Source organism: Mirounga leonina, unplaced genomic scaffold (assembly GCF_011800145.1).
Source record: "Mirounga leonina isolate KUSES-001 unplaced genomic scaffold, KU_Mleo_1.0 Mir_166, whole genome shotgun sequence".
NCBI classification, from domain to species: Eukaryota; Metazoa; Chordata; class Mammalia; order Carnivora; family Phocidae; genus Mirounga; species Mirounga leonina.
The window spans coordinates 17,352,357-17,358,221 of NW_023270418.1; the positions used below are offsets into that span (position 1 = coordinate 17,352,357).

The 5,865-nt window shown below is 34.8% G+C and overlaps 1 pseudogene; it reads right to left on the bottom strand.

The window, feature by feature from the left end:
• Nucleotides 1–1,296: 1,296 nt before the first annotated feature.
• Nucleotides 1,297–1,754, bottom strand: LOC118016265 (annotated as a pseudogene).
• Nucleotides 1,755–5,865: the final 4,111 nt, after the last annotated feature.

Sequence of the window (5,865 nt, forward strand, 5' to 3'; positions counted from 1 at the left end):
CCAATGTGTGAAAGTACCATAATTTATTTGCTATTGTCTTTTGTGAAAATTTGGGTTCTTTACAATCTGCTGCTGTTTTGAGCAACATTGCCTGAATAAATGTACACATATTTAATTTCAAAAAGGAAAAAGGCAGAAAGCAAAATTTCACATTAGAAAAGAGATCAGGGACATAAACTTAGATAAATATAAAAAATAAGAATTATAGAATAATTCTTTGCTCAGTTTACATTAATAGATTTTAATACTTTAAAGATTGATATACCAGAATAGGTAAAATGCTGAGGCTGACCCAATATAGAAAAATCTATCCAATTACCACAAGAATATTCAAAAATGATATTTTAACAATTCCCCATTACCTTCACTCACTATTTAAACTTTCAAATCCATCCTCTGCCAAAATAAAAAAAAAAAAATTCCTGAAAGATTCCATGAGAGAATGCTTACAAGTTTTTCAATGAATGGATAATTCTGAATTTACTTAATCTATTCCAAGAAGCAGTTAAGAAAGCAATGTTCCCAAATTATTGTTGGGTGTCAGCAGAATCACAACTGCACAACCTAAATTTAACAGAATGAATAAATATGATACTGAGAGCAAAATCATATACCATTCACCTGGTTATTAAACAATATTATAGGGCATTACATGTAAATACTGCACATATAGGTCAATATATTAAAATACACCCAGAAAGAGTTTCCAGCAAATCATGATAATAGGTACCTACATTAAAGGAACTTAGAGGAAAAAGAGGGCAATGGTTTTACTTCCAATATTTCATTTATTTAAAAATGATTTGAAATATACAAATAGTTCAACTCTTAGATACAAAGTGTCTGCAAATGTGCACTTATGTCCACTGTAAACAGATAAAAAGAGTAGTCATAGCAACCTCACTGTTTAAAAAAAAATACCTCAAGGGCGCCTGGGTGGCTCAGTTGGTTAAGTGACTGCCTTCGGCTCAGGTCATGATCCCGGAGTCCCAGGATCGAGTCTCACATTGGGCTCCCGGCTCGGCGGGGAGTCTGGTTCTCCCTCTAACCCTACCCCCTCTTGCGCTCTCTCTCTCACTCTCTCTCTCTCTCTCAAATAAATAAATAAATAAAATCTTAAAAAAAAAAACAAACTCAAAACAACCTATATGTCTACCAAAGGAGAATGATTACACATTTTAATGTATTTAATATGGAATAATTATAATTATATATCATTAAATGAGTGTATGCATTATTATACACAACATAGATGAATTCTACAAACTTTTTTTGTTTCTGTTTTTGTTTTGTTTTTTAGGTAGTTGACATCTTTATTGCTTTGGTGGTGGGGAGCAGGTATTCAGAAGTTCTGGGTGGGGCTGGCTGCTTTATCTTCAGCATCACAGGCTTCTGGCTAGATAGGATAGCCCTGGCTCTCTGAACAGTGGCCATGTGCAGATCTGGGCTGTCCTTGTTCTTGCGGATCATGTCCCGGTTCCTGCTGAGGGTAGCCTGGGTGTTCTTCTAATGGTGGTCCGCTTGTAAGAGGTAGCAGGCTTTCTCAGACCAGATCTCTGTTTCTTGACCACCACTATACATTTGCCTTCCACAGCAGGCTCCACACCCACAGCCTTGTGCTAGATCAGCCTATTGTAGCAAAAAGAGTTGTGTGCCTTTGGGTTATTGGGGTCTTTGCTATACGTCTGCTTGTTCCTCTTGATCAGGAAACTGGAGCAGGTGCTTGGGACCATCCATTGCAGGTGGGTGGACATAATTGCAACTCCTCTCTCTTGGGTGGCTGGAGGCAGGAAGAGCCACAAACATATTTTTGATGAAAGAAGTCCAGTATAAAGTAATATGAAATGTAGGATTCCATTTATATAAAATTTGAAACAGGTAAAAATATCTCTGTTGTTAGTAGTCAGTTGTTAACATCAGCAGGGAGTATCTTGACAGAAGGCAATAGAGGGGGTAATGTAGTATTGCTTGATCTAGGTTCTGGTTACATACAGGTGAATATAATTTGTCAAAGTTAATCAAGCTGTACTAATGTTTTATGTTCTATTCTGTATGCGACTTACATTTCAGTATAAAATATACCTTCGTTAGACTGATCTGAAGCAAATATGCAAAATAGATTTCAATGTGTGTGGTAGAATTGCAGTGGTAGAATCGGTAGAATAAATTACTTTTATTTTCATCTATGAAACATTGAATACTGCAGGCATTTCCCTCTCACCATAATCATGTAGCAAACGGAATAAAATATATGGAACAGCTAGTTTCAGACACTGGATGATAAGCACTGAATTTCTATGATGCTTGGAATAAGGGAAACATTTAAGGTAAGCCCTGACATTGTTCCAGCTTACCACAGAGAATGAGTTTCCAGATCACAGCACAGGGAGTGAGATTCCCCAAAGACTCCAGGTCTCAATGACTTACAGAGGGTTGGCATTTAGGGAGGGAGAAGTGGCTAGAATTCATGATGCTGAATACAGATAAATACAGAAAGGTAAAAGGTTGAGAGAGAGAGAGAGAAAGAGAGAGAGGGAAAGACCAACAGATCTTTAAAGAACACCTTTAAGTTTTGGCTGAGTGTTGAACAGCACATACAAGAAAGGAACATCCCCAAAGTAAGTTTAAAAAAACAGTGGAAAGCAATAGACTGGACAATGCCCATGGCTCACACAAAGGGGAGAAACAGTTCATATTTCTATCAACCAGATTAAATAAATAACAAAATATATTAAATATGTATAAATATATAAATGTATTACTATACATAAAATATCCAATATATTAATGGATATAATTTTCAGAAGAGTTTCACTTTACTAGTGGGCCTATATTAGGATTGGAATGAAAGCTACTCTGGACTCACCATAATAAAGCTTAAATACAAATCTTAGAGTAATCAAATGATTTTCAAGTAACTTAACTGTGTGTCAGAACAAAGATCATCACTCTTTAAAGGAATATAACAACATAAACAATGTAAATTTGTAATGTCCAACATTCAACTAAAAATTTCAAGCCACACAAAGAGACAGGGAAATGTGATACATAATCAAGAGAAATATGAATCAATAGAAACAGACCAGAAATGACAAAAATGATGGAACTAGAAGGCTATAACTTCAAAATAGTTATTTTAAGCCTTAGAATATACTCAAGGATGGAAAGAAAAGCATGAACTTCATCAGAGAAAAAGTTGGAGCTACAAAACTGGAAATTATACTGATAAAAAGATTTTATCTCTTAAGTGAAAAATATGCTAAAGAGAATTAGCAGAAAATTGAAAGCTGTGAAAGTAATAATAAAATTATAAAAAATAAAACACAGAGAAAAATATTTAAAAATAATTAACAGAATGAGCTGTAAAACATTTTTCACTCTAACAGATGAATAATTTTGTTCCAGAAGGTGCAAAAGGTGGAGACTATATAAGAAAATAATAACAGAAAGTTTTCCAAATTTCCTTAAATTATATCCAAACTGCTAGCATAAGAAAAACATTACATAGGACACATTATCATCAAACTGCTGAAAACCAGTAATAAAAAGAAAGCTTAAAACTAATAAGACCAGGGGCGCCTGGGTGGCTCAGATGGTTAAGCGTCTGCCTTCGGCTCAGGTCATGGTCCCAGGGTCCTGGGATTGAGCCCCGCATTGGGTTCCCTGCTCGGCGGGAAGCCAGCGTCTCCCTCTCCCACTCTCCCTGCTTGTGTTCCCTCTCTTGCTGTGTCTCTCTCTGTCAAATAAATAAAATCTTAAAAAAAAAAAAAAACAATAATAAGACCAAAAATACACCTTACATACAAGACTAATAAAAAAAAATAAAAAAGCAAACAGAAGTTGATAAAGGACATAACCCATTTATAAAAGTTTTTTTAAAATACATAATTTTGGAAACAAACATAAGTTAATATTTTTTAAAAACAACATTAACATAGTGATTAAATTAAAATAACAAAATTGACATAAGAACTTTCATAGATACCACACAGATAATTTTACAAACTTTTTTAGAAATAATTTTTAGAAATAATTATTCCAATTTTATATAAGGTAGGCTAAATGATTTTGAAAAAGCATGATCAACCCTCCTCATTATATAAGAGTAGTGAAATTTTGCCTACCAAGCAAAGTCAGGCAGGTTGGTTATGCCTTTTCTACCTCAGTACAAATGAACTCCTATATGGCTTAACACAGACAGACTGGCTGGGAAGCATGGACCAGCTTGGAGCAACATTATTATTTTAAAGAGATAAAATCCAGAAAGAATCTACTTACCAACTATGACTCGGAGGGACACATCCTAAATTTGTGAGAGAAAGGGACGGGAAGAAGAGAAAAAAGTAACATTTATTGAGGATCCAAAATGCACCATGAATTTTATATCCATTACTGCATTTTCCCATTCTTCATGGTCAATGCTAATATTACTAACCCATTTTACAGTGAGGAAACTGAGGCTCAGGGAAGCTAAAAATCCTACTTACTACCATAGAAGCAATTAGTTTAACAGATGGGGCTTGAGGCTGTATTTGATATATTGTACTCTTTTTAGTTCCTAATCCAGTTAGCATTGTTACTAGGTTTTAAACTTGAAAGGGTTATTCAGATTATTAATTTAACAAGAATTTATAAAGAACCCACTATCATAGCTCAGAATGGAATTTTCTACTTTAAAGCAAACACTCCATTCAGTAAAACAGAATTTTTTTCAAAGACACAAACATTGCTACTTTAAGAGCTTTTATATGTGTCTAAAGGAATAAAGCATCCCATTTCTAAGCGATCCATTAGTATTTGCGATTAATTAGCATGAAGAATAATGAGGTGACTGAGACCAGAGTACCCTTGCCTTAACTGATTGCCTGAGTTCCTGGATTAATAAAATCCAATTATTTTCTTATGTAATTGGCACAAAGTTTATTTGTATCTCCTTTTTAATAAATTTGCTAATGGTATAAGAAAGTAAACAAAACAAACTAATTGTAAATGAATACCAAGTTCAATTAAATCTCCAGGCCTGACCAAATATCCCTGTATACAGATTAGTTCAAAATCCTTATTTATCTGTAAAACACACACCAAGTTAATGGCCCCGCTACTCTGACTTGTGTGTTGAAGTGGCAGCGAGAAAGCATTATAGCTTTTTAAATAGAAGTGAAAGATCATAGCTCTCTGGAATTAGAGAAAGGCCAATCAGAGGAAATCTCTAGTGTTTCAGAGACTGAACTTTAAATGAGACACTAGAATAGAGTGGTTTCTGTGAGACTGATTTTAAGATGTCTCTCAAGTGACTCTAATGGTGTCTTCTGGAATCCTTTGCCAAATCAATCCCTGTTCCCACTGTGGCTTACTTGCCCTTGTTTTCAGATTTGCACACCCTCAGTCCTGCCTGGCTTGGGTTTAGATCCTGTTGTATGCAGACTCTAGACTCAAGTCATGGGCATCTCCATGCTCAGTAAGATTCATTCCTCAGCTCATCATTATCTTTTCTCAGCTGCAGTTATTTGCCTTCTGTAGCTTTATCTTACTTGATCTTTATTTCCACTGTTTTACCAGAAATCCTCACTTAACCCCAAACTATTTGTTGAGGCTTAAAAAAAATTATGAGTACTTTATACAATGTCTAAGAAGCCTAAGACAGTATGCTGGGTAGTATAGGCACTCTGAGCCTAGCAGAATCTTAAAAACAGTTGGCAAATAATATGTATTTATTTAAATTTGATGAACTAATATACTATATTGGTATACTTGTGTTTGAGAACCATGCTGTACATGACTATAGTTTTAAACATCTTTCATGCTGATGACTCATCTATGTATATCTTTAGTTCACACCTCCCCCCAAAAGTTTAGGCTTGTATG